Raw genomic sequence first — 17,340 nt, 5'->3', positions numbered from 1 at the left:
TTTCCTTTTCCTTCCAGATTTCTCTGTTGACTTCTGCAGTAAACCACTTTAAAGCCAATGTTAAGTTAGCTGGGAACTTAATTCCTGCCAATGCAGAGGGACTTTAGAAAGTGATTTTTATGGATACTGTGATTAACCTACTGCTGGAATTCTAGCTTCTTAAAACTTTTCCTTGAATACCTGGCATTTAAAATCAGCTTGTCAGAGAGGATAGTAATAAAACAGCATCATCTTGTTTACAGAGTTGGATTTTTCCTTAAAAAACTACAGGAAAAAAGTAATTATTTAAGGAATAAGTATTGCTAAGGATGTGATGCAAATGCTCCTGTTGCGAGTTTAAATTGGAAATAAATCGCATTGGGAAACAATTTGACATTTTATAAAGGTCAACATACACATTTCCTAAGCAGTACACTTGTAAGTATATACATAGATTTTAGGGGCTCACCAAACAAATAGTTCAGAATTCTCTTTGCTTGATCTCTAGGAGTCAAGCCTAGAGTAGGAGACAAGAACCAACCAGATGGGTGATACTCAGGAATCCTTAGACCTGGGTTGTGGTTGGAAGGGGAAAGAAGGTACCTGACTGAACCTAAGATTCATATATACCCTGCAGCAGGAAATCAAAGAGAGCATTCAGGAGTAAGAGATCCCTAAATAATGGGTATTAAGTCTAGGATCATTGAATTTTTATTTTTTAATTTTTTTTTAGTTGTAGGTGGACACAATACCTTCATTCTATTTATTTATTTTTATGTGGTGCTGAAGACTGAATCCAGTGCTTCACACATGCTAGGCAAGTGCTCTACCATTGAGCTACAACAACAACCCCTAGGATCATGGACTTTTTTTTCTTTTTCTATTAATTTTTTGTTTGTTCCATGTAGTTGTACATAACAGTATAATGCATTTATACATTTTGATAGATCATACATAAATGGAGTGTAATTTCTCATTTTTCTCATCGCGTCAGTCATGCAGTCCTATATGTACATGAGGTAATGAAGTCTGTTTCACTGCTCTGGCCTTCCTACTCCCTTAGCCTTCCCCTCCTTTTACCCCCTGTACCTAATATAAAGTAATTCTATTCTTCCATAGCCCCACCACCCATGATGAATTAGCGTCCACATATCAGAGTAAACATTGGCCTTTAGTTTTTGGGGTTTGACTTAGTTTGCTTAGCATGATACTCTGCACCTCCATCCATGTACCAGCAAATGACATAATTTCATTCTTCTTTAAAGCTGAGTAGTATTCCACTGTGTGTATGTGTGTGTGTGTGTGTGTGTGTATATATATATAATATATATATATATAATTTTTAATCCATTTATCCGTTGAAGGGGAATCATTGACTTTAAAAAGATCATATGTGATAAGTTTGATTCAGTTATAGCCAATGTTTATCTTTAAATCTTTAAGTTATTTTAATAGCAGAGTAAGAAATTCTTGAGACGGAAACAAAATAAAATTTGCTGTTTATAGCCACAGCATCAATATGTGCTCAGTCTTAATTTGCTACTTGTTCGTTATAGTGATCTACTTCAAACAAACAAACAAAAAAATAGAAACAAGACTTCGATGAAGCCAGGTTCTTGCCATAATTCCCAAGGGCCAAGTAGGAAAAAGGCCTCTGTAGGTATTAGTACAGAAGCAACTCTGGCAGTCTTTAATTAGAAAAGGAAACTGACTTTTTGTACATTAATTAATTCACCAAATATTTGTGCAGCTTCCTCCAGTGTGTACCGCTTTCTTTGCAATTGGTGGCAATACTAGTTTCCAAGTTTTATCCCAGAGTTGACATGGTTCTCTCACCTGCTTTCTTTAACACAAAATCTGTAAACAAGAGCTTACTAACTTCAGGCATCCTGCTGGGCTCATACATCCAGTCAGTGAGGATTCATTAATAGTAGGTGTCTCTCTGAATGCCTATAGCTTTTGTAACAATGGAGCCTACATAGTATTAGCTTTTGTAACAACAGAGCCTACATAGTATTGCAACTTAACAGATTCTACACTTGTCTCCCTGAGATCTGTGTATTGATAATTGTAGACATTGCTTTTATTACAAGTAGCTCCTTTTTGAAGTGGTAAGTCATCTCAAATACCTAACTTCAATGAATGTCATGTGATTGTTATTTTAGTTATAAAAATATTGCTCTCATTCTCTTGGGTTATTGCATACCATATGATAGACGGTTACCTTGGTTAAAAATGCTAATATGACACTATAAATTGTCAGTATATTTTTATAAAAGGTCAGAACCCACCAATAATAACATTCCTTGACTGTTTCCTTAAGACAGTGCTTTTTAAAAATAGGGCTTTTGAATCATGTCCCCAGTATACTTAGGCTCCTTAGGCTAATGAAAGCAAAGTATGTCACTTCATGTACTCAGCTCTGCCTAATAGTTGCTGACAGGATTCTACAGAAATGGAATTTTTCCTTTATCTCTGCAATGCTGGGTTTCTCAGAGCTAAAAATTGTTCCTGCCCATTTTTGCTCAAAAGTCATCATTTGCTCCTGACACAGTGTTGTACCTGCCTGGCTATTTGCCTGCCCAGAGACATGCTTGACAGAAGCAGTTTGTGGATGAACCTTAACTCTGTGTCCCACATTCATAAACCAATCTTTTCTTTAGAAAATAGTTTATTGTCCTGTAGAAGAAGTTCTTTAAAATGAGAAAATATTTTGGTTTTATTTAGAAAATCACACATATTAGACAGAATTCATAATTTGAAGATATTAGAAATAATTAAAAATACATACTTTTGGTTAGAGTTTAATGTAAATTAAAATCACAATATGCCACTGTACTTCCATTAGAATGGCTAAAATTGACAGGATATGGAGTAATGGGAACTCTCATACACTGGTGGTGGAACTATAAAATGGCATGATGATTTTAGAAGATGGTTTGGCAGCTTTTTATAGAAATCAAAGCATAGATCTGCCATATGACCAGCCATTGACTTCCTAGGTATTATGATAATGAGAAAGCATATGATGAAAAGAATGAAGATATAATTCACATAAAGACTTACCCATGAATGTTTATGGTGGCTTTAATTGTAATAGTCAAATACCAAAAACAACCTAAATGTCCATCAACAGGTAAGTAGAGAAACTGTGATATGGCCATACAGTAGACTGCAGCATCCTGAGTAGCCACCACATGAATGAATCTCAACTATGCTGAGTGAAAGGAGCCATACTTTAAAATGTATACTCACTCACTTGTTCTACTTTTGTAGAATTCTAGAAAGTGCAACTGATATTTAGTTACAGTGTATCAGTGGTTCCCTGGAGGGGGAATTATATCTTTAAAAGATAGGCCTTTTCTGTTTGTAAATAGTTAAAGTGAAAGAATAATTATACATGTTTGGAAAGGAGAAAGAAAGAATGATTTTGAGCAGGATGTGAACAAATGATGTATTAAAAAATCATTTATCTGATCTGGGTAGCAGCTGAAACTATGTTCAAATACACAATCATCCCTCAAAGACCAAGGTGTTGCCATGGGGTTTATCCTGGAGACAGGGACAGTTGATTGACTTGATACCAGCTCCAGGGTTAAGAAAGTTGGATTCTAAGTGTATATTCCTATTCCCTCCATAGCACAACCTGTAAGCCAGAGAAGCCTTCTTGAAGGCTTTTCTCATTTTTAATTTTCTTCAGGGTTTATGAGTATAATAAGTTACCCAGTGGGGAGCTACATTTTCCCTGAAGTGAATTAGGTTGTCTTCCTTCCTCTACCCCACATAAGTCTATCTTAAGGCTCTAGCTGACTCCTCCCTTCAGTAACATCTCCATTCTGAATGGTAAAAGGCAAGTCCCTAGCCATCTAGGGACTAGATGTCTGACTAGCCATCCAGAGCATTAGCAGAAAGGGCTACATCTACTTTTAACTAAAACTGCACCACTTGAGACTTTACCTGGGAGCTAGCCAAGAATCTGAGAGATTTCTTGGTGAGATGACTAAGACCAAAAAATTTGTAAAGTGAAATGTGTGAAATCATATCCTTTCCTTGCTGATATCAGCTCAAAAGTAGAGGCTTTCTGTTCAGAGGATGACTAACTGTACCTGGCACTGTGGTAGGAGCCTTCATGTGATAATGGCAAGTGCAGTAGTTCTCCCTTTTGTAGGCCTGGCAATGCAGGTCCCTAGATGGGAAGGAATGGTACCTCCATGCCACCTGTCTGTTGAGATACACTTGCTGGTGTTTCTAGAAGCAGTCTTGGGGCAACACAAAAGGAAAACTTACAAAACATTGTTGTAGCCAAGTCAGGGAGAAACTAGAGGAACTCTACTGGCACTGATTTCTCAATATAGTTAAAATTAGCCTGGCACTTTAGGAAACTTGAAGATAATTTCTTATTCTTCTGACATTCCATGCCTCTTCCCTTTCATATATGTACCTTTACACATGTTGTAACAACCAAGTAAAGTGCTAGCAATAAATTGATTTATACTGCTATCTATGTTTTATACACTTATAAATAGTATTTCTGCACATGGAAGGCATTTTCTGGGAAGGAGGGATACTGGGGATTGAAGTCAGGGGTACATGACCACTGAGACTTATCCCCAGCCCTGTTTTGTATTTTCTTTGGACACGGTCTCACTGACTTGCATAGTGGCTCATGATTGCTGAGGCTGCCATAGAACTTGCAATCCTCCTGCCTCAGCCTCCTGAGCCACTGGGATTAAACGTGTGTGCCACTGCACCCAGCTGGAAGGTATTATTTTTGAAAAACTGATTTATATGAAATATACTTGAAGGAATGGTGGCTTGTCTTTTTAGTTTCAAGTTTTTATTTATAGCCATATACGTAAGGACATCTTAACTCTTGTAGTATGTACTTTGCTTGTTCATCCAGTCACTATATTCATGGAAAACTAAATTTTTTTCAGAATCTTTTCTGTTCTTCCCAACTCAAGCTTGTCTGCCAGCATCACCCATGAGCTGTGTATAATGCCATTCCCTCCCCTGCACCCATCCTGCATCCAGGCCTGTGATACCCTTGTCATCCTGTATGACAAACTACCATGTCTCCCAGGCAGCGATAGGCATCTCAACTTCCTTTTTTCGAATCCAGCAAACTCCCCAGCTTACAAGCCCTGTGACTAAATGTTAACACAATGTACCTTGTGTTGAGGTACAGTCAAGGTTCATGTGCCACATTCTCAGCTCTGTGAGAAAGATTGGCTTTCATTTTAAATTCTTTTTCCTCTTTACTGTGGCAACTCTTCCTGCTTCACTTCTTCATTTCCCAAAGCACTCTACTTGATGTTTCTATTCTAATGCTCTATCTATCTATCTATCTACCTATCTATCTATCATATATATGTATGTCATATATATATATATATATCTGGCCATAATGTTTCTTAAAGAGCCTTCCCGCAAGTCAGAGAGGCAAACAGGTACGGTAGAAAGCAAAGACCCAAAGGAATAAGGTGCCTGGCTTCAAGAAGATTCCAGAGTACCTGGCACTCAGGATAGGGTCTAAGGCAACAATGCTGAGCAGTGGACACCCTTCCCCTGATGCTGGCTGTTTTTCATTCTGCTATAGTTTCTTTTCTTCACAGTTGCTGGACATAACCACTCCCACCCCCCTTGCTGGTCCTGTAGTTACAGTTGTGGATTTTGACTATGATTGACTCATACTTGTAATGACCTGTTGGTTGATTTGTAGTGACAGCTTTTGTTTGCTGCACACCTCATTGGCTTGCTTACCAATACCAACAAGATGTGGTTTCTTTCATAAGCAAACCAGAGAACATATGGCTTTCCTCAGACTTTATACAGCATGTATTGTTATATAACCCTAACCTATTTTGATTTCTCATATTAAGAAATATAAATCTACTTTGTTCTACTGGAGCTGTATTAGTCACACATAAGCAATTTTAGTTCAGTTTAGTGAGTGAATTCAAGGTTTCATGACTCCATTTGAGATTTATTTATTTCATATCAGTGATAGTAGCTAATATAATATGTCTAAATAAAACATTTCCTTTTTCTCTCACTAAGTGTTACTAAAGCCTCCCCCCACTCCCCTGGTTCATAAGAGAAAAAAAAATCTGCTTTGATTTGTAAACTTACGAATTTCTTCCTTTTTTGAAAGCAAGGGCTAACAGATGGTGGGCATAAAGCAGTGTTCTAGTGAAGTCTCAGACTTTAGGCATCTGCATGGTTGAAAGCACCAAGGTTATGAAGGGACAAAGTGAGGAAGGCATGAACCTCTGCCCTCTTCTACCGGAGAACATCCACATAGTCCTGTTTTATATTTTGAGTTACATTTTAAGATCATGATTACAAAAAGGGGGAAAAAAAGGTTCCACATACCTTTCAAAAATAAAAGAAAAAGATTTAAAAGCCATTGCAAGATAGAGGTCTTATAGATAGAGGGCTTTCTTTTCAGTTGCTGAACATAATCCCTTCAGCCCACTCAGGAAAAAAAGGAGAAATTACCTTTGTTTAGTAAGAGCCAAGAATCGCAATCTCTCACAATCTCCCCCCCCCACACACACACACATGCATGCACGCACACACCACACCACAAAATAGGCAAAAATTGGCCATTTCTCTAAGGGAAATCTACATTTAAAGTTTAGAGCAACTGTGGTGAGTTTGTTGCTCATTTCCAAAGTCAATGGATAAAAGTTTTGTGCATCATCCAGGCTTTCTCATCTTTAAACTGGAGCCAAATAGTCCATAATTATAGTTGTCTCTTTTTTACGACCATTTCCAGAAAGTACTCAAGGTGTTCCCATGTAACTGAGTGACAGGGGACTCTTCAATTTTGGGCAGCCATGGATCTCTACACGCTATGGATATATTCCTGTGTATAATTTTAGGAGGTACACACCAGCCCTTCCTCTAAGCAAATCTATAGACCAAGCAGATAACCCTCTGCACAAACTAAAGCATCCACCACATATGTTTGAACAAGACATGATTAGGAACGGATACCATGGGGTGTGGTGGAAAGACCAGGAACTCTAATGTCAGGCAGATGCAAATTGGAGAAGTGGCTCAGGAACAACACAACAACAACAAAAAAATCAGATAATGGCATATGCCCTTGGAAACTGTCTCTTCATTAGTAGGAGAAGACTCATGATAGCCATTTTGCAGGGTTCTTGTATTAGAAACAATTCAGAGACAACCACCTAAGATTCAATACGTCATAGATATCAACCATTCAGCTGATAGTGTGGTGTGGTTCATGGGCCTCATGATGACTTGTTTGACCAGTGGCATAGCCATTGTGGACTGCCATACATGTGTGCCCACAGCAACTGTCATTCTTGTGGCAATTGAACTTTCCATCCTGCAGAACAGCACTGCCTTTGGGGACCTGACCAGGGTCTTGCACACATTTGAGCCTAAATCCTGGATGGAGGGAACTGAGCTCATCCACAAGTATTAATTCAATGTGTCCCTTCAAAGCCAACTCCAGTTCTCATTGTATTGGTTATACTTGTGCCACCATCAAACAGGAGGACATTGTCCTCCTACTGGCAAATGAGACATGACAGACTGACTTCCAAAAATCTTTAATAATGTAACATTCAAGTGGGCCCTCTGTGTCAACACGAGTGCTGTGAGGTTAGCTCCATTTTCTACTGATACCCCTGGTATGTAAAGCTCCCACCTTCAGTGAGTGGAGGCTAGGGATATGAAGCAAAAGCTTGGCATTGAAACGGCTCACTCCAGGGCCAGTGTGGGAAGGGAATGGTAGTGGGCATTCCTTTCAGGATCAATGTCCAATGGGTAGGAGACAGTGTGTTCCAGCATGGGAGGCATTTTGTGGAGGGGTGGGACGAAGGATATCTCCTGAAAGATGGGAATTAGGAATGGGGATCTGGTCTGGCGCTGTGCCATCCGATTACATAGGGGCTGCTGTGAGACCACCAGAGCATCTTGCATAGCAACAGGAGTCACCTGCCCTGGGGCTACTGCCTCTGAGGACATAAGCCCTGCCTTCAGGGGTGTCTGACTCCCACAGACAATCTGGAATGTGTCCTTCCATCTCAGTGTTGGTACCAGCCGTGAAGGGCCTATTTTCATAGCTGCATCGATACCATGGCATCTCTGCATATTTATCTGGTACAAGAGTGAACTGTAAATGAAGGTGGAAGCATTCAACACTTCCTCCCACTGCTGGGCACACCTCTCCCGCTGTGGCTTCTTCCTCCAGTGAATAAATATAATTCAGCTGCCGGTGACTACACAACAGTCCTGTGAGTCCAAAGAATAGCAAGACCCAGGTTGAGGCAGTAAAAGAAAGAAAAGAGGCAGCTGACTGACAGCTCTGGCTTGGGACCTGAACTGTTTCTCATTCCTCTTCTTGATTTGGCTCATTCATCCATTCCCTCCCTCCCTCCTTAAAGACCTACCTACATCATCATTTCATTATTCAGTTAAAATGTGGTCTGCAGGGAGCCTAAGAGTCCATGTTAGCCTTTTAGAGATAAGGGACAGTAGGTCTAGAGGGGACATGACTGGCCCAGACTCAGTCAGGCCTTCTGGCTCCCAGTCCAGGACCCATCCAATCCCTCAGACTGATAAATTGAAGTTAAGGGCAAAACCCTCAAGGAACCACATGACAAGGGCATCAATGTATCTTTTCTGGCTGGGAAAACATGTTCTCTGCCTTCTAAAACTCCTTAGTTTCCTAGAGGAGTCTGTCTCTTAAATATATAGCACTCCATGCAGGCAACCACCACCCCATCTATACAAAGCATCTTCCCTGAAAGTTTGTCCCCACACTCAAAGGACTGAAGGGATACTTACTGCCAGGAAGTATCCCAGGTTCTCCATTTGAGGATCCATACCGTTGAGACTTGTTACCAGGCTCATGGCTTGGCAACGAATCAACTGCCCCAAGAATCTGTCCACCAATGGGAGTCTTCGGAATGCCCAAGCCCCATTGTTGCCTAAAGATGATGTCACCGGGTTCTGAGCACTGGGAATTCCAGGGCTGTTGCTTGTGGAGTGGCTCTGAGTTGATGGAAGGAAGGGATTCCATCTTGTGACATCTCATGATCCTCGATCTCCTCCATCAAATACTGTTTTACCCCAGAATTGTCTGTTGCCAGCTTTTTACGGTGAAGTCACAACACAGCCCCCAGAATCAGGGCCTCACACACTCAGGGGCTTATATTTATGTTGTTGCTTGTTATTAAGCCATTTCTGGATATATATTCCAGTGGGGAGTTGGGCAGTGAGCACAGTGAATATTGGGCAGATGTGCCCTCAAGAAGTTTGTGCCCAAGCTGTCAGGAGAAAAAAAACTGTTCAGGGGAACAAAGTGATCAAAACCTGCTTCTTTGGCTCCTACAGTCTCTCTTTTGCTTCTTCAACAAGGGCTGGCCAAGTGCTTTCTCAGCATCATCAGGCCCTGTAGGAGCTCTCCTCTAAGATGTCCTGCATCTCTTCCTAGCTTCATTTCCCTCCCTATCCTTCATCTACCTTTCCCTTCTTGGTATGCTAGATTCCCCAAAGACACTGTCTGTTCACATCTGGAGTTTGGCTCAAACTATTCCTTCACTCAGTAGTGCCTCTCCCACATTTCCACCACTGAACACCTCCTTATCTTCCCAGGTGGTCAGCTATACCAACTCTGAGAAAAATAGTCCCTTCAGCAGATTTCCCTGAACCACATTATCTCCATTGGAAGAGACTTGGAGAGTTGTATAATCTGTCTCCTTTCATATGCTTGAGTACTGATAGCACAACTTCTGTAGGCAGTAAAACCCCCACCACCACCATTGTTCCATTTACTCAGGGAGCTGCTTACCACCACCTGAGGCAGGTTCCTTCATTTATGACCAGCTCAGATTGAAAGCCATATCCTAATCAAGGCTAGCTCAGCCTCCCAGTAGGTTGTACCAGTGGGCCAGATTTGGCCCCTTGTCACTATTGTTACTTCATCTTTATCAGTAGCCAGAGTGATCCTTTTAAGAATAGATGGTGTTACTCTGCTCAAATGTGGAGTGACTGCCCTCTCTCACTCAGATTGCTTCCAGCAGGATGCAGACGGTCCCTGGAAATGTCTTAGCTTCTCATCCCTTGCCCCAGGTGTGCTCTCCTTTACAGTGACTGATGAATGTCTATTTTTCTGTTTAGGACCTGTGAAGAAGGCAAGGGAAGAAATAAGTGGCTGCTGTTGCAGTGGTTGCCATTGATCCGGAGGTTTACCAGTGGACCTGAGGTTCCTGCAGGCTGCCTGGGCACAAGCCAGGGTGTGACCACACAGAATATCAGGAAGGGGAGCTGTGCCTGTTCCCCGTTGCTCACTTCTGGTCAGCACACCCACATTCAGCTCATCAAAGGTTAGGAGCTGTGGTTTTGTATTCACAGTCATCAGAAAAAGAATGACATGAATTACAACACCCACCTTTTCAGATCTGAGAATGTTTGCTATGCAAGGTGTCAAGAGGAATTAAACTTATGCTCAGAAGTAGCCCAGCAAAGTAAAAACAAAGTCCTTCTGCAGAAGGGTGTGCTACCAAATAAAGTCTGCAGAGCAATCACAGCTGGGTGGGCAGTCCACCTGCTTTTATCCTTAATGCAGCTCTGACCCTTGATGTGATAAAACAACTTTAGGGGCAAAATTTATGCATTTGGCTAATTGAGATATTTAAAGAAATATACCATGAGTCGTTCCTCCCTCACTGTGTTCTCTTGTGGCGGGAAAGCATTCTTGTATTGCACGCATTCTGACATGTCTGTTTCTAAACTGACAAAAGAATTGAACAAGTTGATCCTTAATACGAACAGAATGTCGCAAAAGCCTGCTGTAAGAGAATCATGGGAAAACCTGTGGCCAAGACAGAGCTGAGCCTGGTGGTCTGGGATGAGTTCCGGCTGGTGTCAAGGGATGTAGGTGCACACAGACACAGTCATAACTGAACTTAGGACGCTGGTTCCACTGGACAGATGAGGAAACTGAGGCACAGGAAAGAACATATGTGTCCAAAGCTGCCCTCGAGTTGACAGAGCCAGGACTGATGTTGGATCTGGTATTCTTCCCACTGTACTTGAAATTCTTGTGTCCACAGCATCATATCAAAGGAAATGGAAGCACAATGCTGGTGTTGCTGAGGAAGTAGTTGAATCTCTTAATAATGTAAAAGCAGACAAGTGACTACAAATGACTGATGAGTGTGCACTCAGGTGGGAGGCAAAGCCACAAAGAGGGAGAAGAGGGCCCACTGGATGCTTCTGTTGGTGTCCAGGAGGCAAACTGATCTGGATTCTCTGCCTTGATGTCAGTTGTTATTCTACCCTCTACCTACTCTCTTTCATTGTGCACCTTCAATACACCTCTTTATTGAGCTCTGTTTATTTAAAAAACATGGTTATGTTTCCATGGGTAAAATCGTAAAGATTTTAATCCATTTTAAGTCAATGAAAATGAGATTTCATAATCTTCATTTCTATTCATTACTTAAGCAAATTTCACAAGAAATAAAGGTGACAAAATTTAATCATGTTTAGTCATGAGTCCGTGTCCTCTACTCTGTACCATTGATCTACCTGTCTATTTTGGTACCAATACCATGCCGTTTTTGTTACTATGGCTTTGTAGTAGAGTCAAAGATCTGGTATTGCGATACTCCCTGCTTCACGCTTTCTATTGAGGATTGCTTTAGCTATTCTGGGTTCTTATTCTTCCCGATGGATTTCATAATTCCTTGCTCTATTTCTGTAAGGTACATCATTGGGATTTTAATTGGAATTGCATTAAATCTGTATAGCACTTCTGGTAGTGTGGCCATTTTGACAATATTAATTCTGCCTATCCAAGAACATGGGAGATCTTTCCATCTTCTAAGGTTTTCTTTAATTTCTTTCTTTAGTATTCTGTAGTTCTCATTGTAGAGGTCTTTCACCTTTTTTGTGAGATTGATTCCCAAGTATTTTATTTTTTTCGAGGCTATTGTGAATGAGGTAGTTTTCCTAATTTCTCGTTCTGAAGATTTATCACTTATATATAAAAATGCATTGGATTTGTGAGCATTGATTTGTAACCTGCTACTTTACTGAATTCACGTATGAGTTCTAAGGGTTTTCTGGTAGAATTTCCAGGTTCCTCTAAATATATAATCATGTCATCTGCGAACAGGGATAGTTTGAGTTCTTCTTTTCCAATTCGTATCCCTTTAATTTCTTTGGTTTGTCTAATTGCTCTGGTTAGAGTCTTAAGGACGATGTTGAATAGAAGTGGTGAAAGAGAGCATCCCTGCCTTGTTCCAGTTTTTAAGGGGAATGCTTTCAGTTTTTCACCATTTAGAATGATATTGGCCATGGGCTTAGCATAGATGGCCTTTACAATGTTAAGGAATGTTCCCACTACCTCAATTTTTTCTAATGTTTTGAGCATGAAGAGATGCTGTATTTTATTGAATGCTTTTTCTGCATCTATTGAAATAATCATGTAATACTTAACTTTTAGTCTGTTGATATGGTGAATGACATTTATTGATTTCTGGATGTTGAACCAACCTTGCATCCCTGGGATAAAACCCACTTAATCGTGGTGCACTATCTTTTTAATATATTTTTGTATGCGATTGGCTAAAATTTTGTTGAGAACTTTTGCATCAATGTTCATTAAGGATATTGGTCTGAAATTTTCTTTCCTTGATGTGTCTCTGTCTGGTTTAGGTATCAGGGTGATATTGGCTTCATAGAATGAGTTTGGGAGGGTTTCCTCCTCTTCTATTTTATGGAATACTTTGAGAAGTATTGTAATAAGCTCTTCTTTAAAGGCTTGTAGAACTTGACTGAGAACCCATCTGGTCCCGGACTTTTCTTTGTTGGTAGGCTTTTTTTTTTATTATTGTAAACAAGTGGGATACATGTTGTTTCTCTGTTTGTACATGGAGTAAAGGCATACCATTTGTGTAATCATAAATTTACATAGTGTAATGTTGTTTGATTCATTCTGTTATTTTTTCCCTTCCCCCCAACCTTCCCACCCCTCTTTTCCCTCTATACAGACATTCCTTCCTCCATTCTTGCCCCCCTCCCTAACCCTAACTCTAACCCTAACACTAACCCTTCCCTCCCCTCATTATGTGTCCTCATCCACTTATTAGCGATATCATTCAACCTTTGGTTTTTTGAGATTGGCTTATCTCACTTAGCATGATATTCTCCAATTTCATCTGTTTGCCTGCAAATGCCATAATTTTATTCTTTATGGCTCAGTAAAATTCCATTTTATATATATACCACAGTTTCTTTATCCATTCATCAATTGAAGGACATCTATATTGGTTCCACAATCTGGCTATTGTGATTGAGCAGCTATGAATATTGATGTGGCTTTATCTCTGTAGTGTGCTGATTTTAAGCCCTTTGGGTATAGACCAAGGAGTGGGAGAGCTGGATCAAATGGTAGGTTCATTCCAAGTTTTCTAAAGAATCTCCACACTGCTTTCCAGAGTGGCTGCACTAATTTGCAGCCCCACCAGCAATGTATGAGTGTACCTTACTCCCCACATCCTCGCCAACACCTGTTGTTGCTTGTATTCTTGATAATCGCCATTCTAATTGGGGTGAGATGGAATCTTAGGGTGGTTTTGATTTGCATTTCTCTTATTACTAGAGATGTTGAACATTTGTCCATATGTTTGTTGATTGCTTGTAGATCTCCTCTGTGAAGTGTCTATTCATTTCCTTAGCCCATTTGTCAATTGGATTATTTCCATTTTTGGTGTAGAGTTTTTTGAGTTCTTTATAGATTCTGGAGATTAGTGCTCTATCTGAAGTGTGATTGGCAAAGACTTTCTCCCACTCTGTAGGCTCTTTCTTCACATTGCTGATATTTTCCTTTGCTGAGAGAAAGCATTTTAGTTTGATTCTATCCCAGGTATTGATTCTTGCATAGATGGCCTTTACAATGTTAAGGAATGTTCCCACTACCCCAATTTTTTCTAGTGTTTTGAGCATGAAGGGATGCTGTATTTTATGGAATGCTTTTTCTGCATCTATTGAAATAATCATGTGATTCTTAAGTTTTAGTCTGTTGATATGGTGAATGTCATTTATTGATTTCCTGATGTTGAACCAACCTTGCATCCTTGGGATAAAACCCACTTGATCGTGGTGCACTATCTTTTTAATAAGTTTTTGTATGCGATTTGCTAAAATTTTGTTGAGAATTTTTGTATGGATGTTCATTAAGGATATTGGCCTGAAATTTTCTCTTTTCGATGTGTCTCTGTCTGGTTTAGGTATCAGGGTGATATTGGCTTCATAGAATGAGTTTGGGAGGGTTCCCTCCTCTTCTATTTTATGGAATACTTTGAGAAGTATTGGAATGAGCTCTTCTTTAAAGGTTTTGTAGAACTCGGCTGAGAACCCATGTGGTCCCGGACTTTTCTTTGTTGGTAGGCTTTTGATGACCTCTTCTATTTCATTACTTGAAATTGGTCTATTTAAATTGTGTATGTCCTCCTCGTTCAGTTTAGGCAATTCATATGTCTCTATAAAGCTGTTGATGTCTTCAAAATTTTCGGTTTTGTTGGAGTATAGATTTTCAAAATAGCTTCTAATTATGTTTTGTATATCAATCGTGTCTGTAGTGATATTTCCTTGTTCATTCCGAATTTTAGTGATTTGGGTTTTCTCTCGTCTTCTCTTTGTTAGTGTGGCTAAAGGTTTATCAATTTTGTTTATTTTTTCAAAGAACCAACTATTTATTTTGTCAATTTTTTGTATTGTTTCTTTTGTTTCAATTTTGTTGATTTCAGCTCTGAGTTGAACTATTTTATGTCTTCTACTACTTTTGGTGCTGGTCTGTTCTTCTTTTTCTAGGACTTTGAGCTGTATTGTTTGGTCGTTTATTTGTTGAGTTTTACTTCTTTTATTCAATGCGCTCCATGAAATAAATTTCCCTCTAAGTACTGCTTTCACAGTGTCCCAGAGATTTTGATATGATGTGTCTTTGTTCTCATTTATCTCTAAGAATTTTTTAATTTCCTTCCTAATATCTTCTGTTATCCATTAATCATATAATAGCATATTGTTTAATCTCCATGTGTTGGAATAGTTTCTGTTTTTTACTCTTTCATTTATTTCTAACTTCAATCCATTATGATCTGATAGAATACAAGGTAGTGTCTGTATCTTCTTGTATTTGCTAACATTAGCTTTGTGGCATAATGTATGGTCTATTTTAGAGAAGGATCCATGTGATGCTGAGAAGAAACTGTATTCGCTCCTGGTTGGATGGTATATTCTATAAATGTCCGTTAAGTCTAAATTATTGATTGTGTTATTGAGATCTATGGTTTCTTTGTTCAATTTTTGTTTGGAAGATCTATCCAGTGGTGAGACAGGCGTGTTAAAATCACCTAGTATTATTGTGTTATGATCTATTTGGTTTCTGAAATTGAGAAGGATTTGTTGGACATACATGGATGAGCCACTGTTTGGGGCATAGATGTTTATGATTGTTATATCTTGCTGATTTATGCTTCCCTTAAGCAGTACGTAATGTCCTTCTTTATCCCTTCTGACTAACTTTGGCTTGAGTCCACATTATCTGAAATGAGGATGGATACTCCAGCTTTTTTGCTGAGTCCATGTGCATGGTATGTTTTTCCCCATCCTTTCACCTTTAGTCCATGAGTATCTTTTTCTATGAGGTGAGTCTTTTGCAGGCAAGATATTGTTGGATCTTTTTTGTTAATCCAATCTGCCAGTCTATGTCTTTTGATTGATGAATTCAGGCCATTAACATTCAGGGTTATTATTGAGATATGATTTGGTGTCCCGGTCATTTGGCTCATTTTTAAAATTTTATTTATTTATTTATTTATTTATTTATTTGTCACGACTTGGTTCCTCCTTTATTTGACAATTCCTTTAGGATAATTCCTCCCTTTGCTGATTTGCTTCTTTGTTTTTCATCTCTTCCTCATGGAATATTTTGCTGAGGATGTTCTGTAATGCCAGCTTTCTTTTTGTAAATTCTTTTAGCTTTTGTTTATCATGGAAGGATTTATTTCATCGTCAAATTTGAAGGTAAGTTTTGCTGGGTTTAAGATTCTTGGTTGGCATCCATTTTCTTTTAGAGCTTGAAAAATGTTGTTCCAGGCCCTTCTAGCTTTTAGGGTCTGGATTGAAAAATCTGCTGATATCCATATTGGTTTCCCCCTGAATGTAATTTGGTTCTTTTCTCTCACAGCCTTTAAAATTCTGTCTTTATTTTGTATGTTCGGTATTTTCATTATAATGTGCCTTGGTGTGGGTTTGTTGTAATTTTGTGTATTTGGAGTCCTATGAGCCTCTTGAACTTGATTTTCCATTTCATTCTTCAGATTTGGGAAATTTTCTGATATTATTTCGTTGAATAGATTGTTCATTCCTTTGGTTTGTTTCTCTAAGCCTTCCTCAATCCCAATAATTCTTAAATTTGGCCTTTTCATGATATCCCATAGTTCTTGTAGATTCTGTTCACGATTTCTTACCATCTTCTCTGTTTGGTCAACTTTGGTTTCAAGGTTAAATATTTTGTCTTCAATGTCTGAGGTTCTGTCTTCCAGGTAGTCTATCCTATTTGATATGCTTTCTATGGGGTTCTTAATTTGGTTTACTGATTCCTTCATTTCAAGGATTTCTGTTTGTTTTTTTTTCAATATCTCTAACTGTTTATTGAAATGATCTTTTTCTTCCTATATTTGCTCTTTTAACTGTCAATTGGTGCGATCATTCAATGCCTGCATTTGCTCTTTCATCTCATCGTTTTCTTCTCTGATCATTTTAATTATGTACATTCTGAACTCCTTTTCTGTTGTTTCTTCTGCCATGCTGTCACTGGATTTTATTGATGTAACATCTAGATTTGTTTGGGGCATTTTCTTTCCTTGTTTTCTCATGTTGTTTAGGTATCAGTGGACTGCTGAGATATTGCAGATTTCCTCTATTGACGTATAATGTCCCTGCAGATTTCTAGGATATCCCCTCTTAGCCTTCAGTAGGCTGAAGTCTTTGAGGAAGTTGATAGTGCCGTGCTCCACAAGGAAGCTGCCTCTCTAGGGGTGGTAGCCTTCAGGTGGGGTATATTCCCTGCTAGTGGGTAGAGATGCCTCCAGCTGTTGACCAATTGTCATCCAAAGGGGAACTAGGCTGCGGGCTTATCAAGGCCTGTTTGGGCCTGTGTCTCTGGTTGTACCGTCCTTGTGGGAAAACCTCACCCGGCAGGGAAGACTCACCTGGTGGGGAGGTCTCGCTGGTCAGTTCCCCTCCTAGAGGTTCCCTTCAATCTACAGCTACCGCCTGGGATGGGCTGCCTTCCTCTGCAATGTT

General features: G+C 39.4%; 1 protein-coding gene and 1 long non-coding RNA gene across 4 annotated transcripts in view; one reads left to right on the top strand and one right to left on the bottom strand.

Annotated features, from left to right (window-relative positions):
* LOC306668296 overlaps window positions 1–17,340 on the bottom strand; it is a 547,020-nt gene that overhangs the window by 257,181 nt on the left and 272,499 nt on the right. The window lies entirely within an intron of this gene.
* The window catches only part of LOC306668291 (uncharacterized protein), a 140,031-nt gene that overhangs the window by 64,046 nt on the left and 58,645 nt on the right, over window positions 1–17,340 (top strand). The window contains exon 3 of one of the 3 annotated variants that reach the window (XR_013765816.1): window positions 10,144–10,173. The exons of 1 other annotated variant lie outside the window; for it this stretch is intronic. The gene's annotated coding sequence lies outside the window, so the exon portion shown is untranslated. Of the gene's footprint in view, window positions 1–10,143; window positions 10,479–17,340 lie in introns of those variants that run through there. One more of the 3 variants, XR_013765817.1, reaches the window with a different exon arrangement.

This window comes from Sciurus vulgaris, assembly GCF_902686455.1.
Source record: "Sciurus vulgaris genome assembly, chromosome: 8".
Lineage (NCBI taxonomy): Eukaryota > Metazoa > Chordata > Mammalia > Rodentia > Sciuridae > Sciurus > Sciurus vulgaris.
Note: the sequence above shows the minus strand (reverse complement) of the source record. Positions and strands in the feature narration are given on the sequence as shown.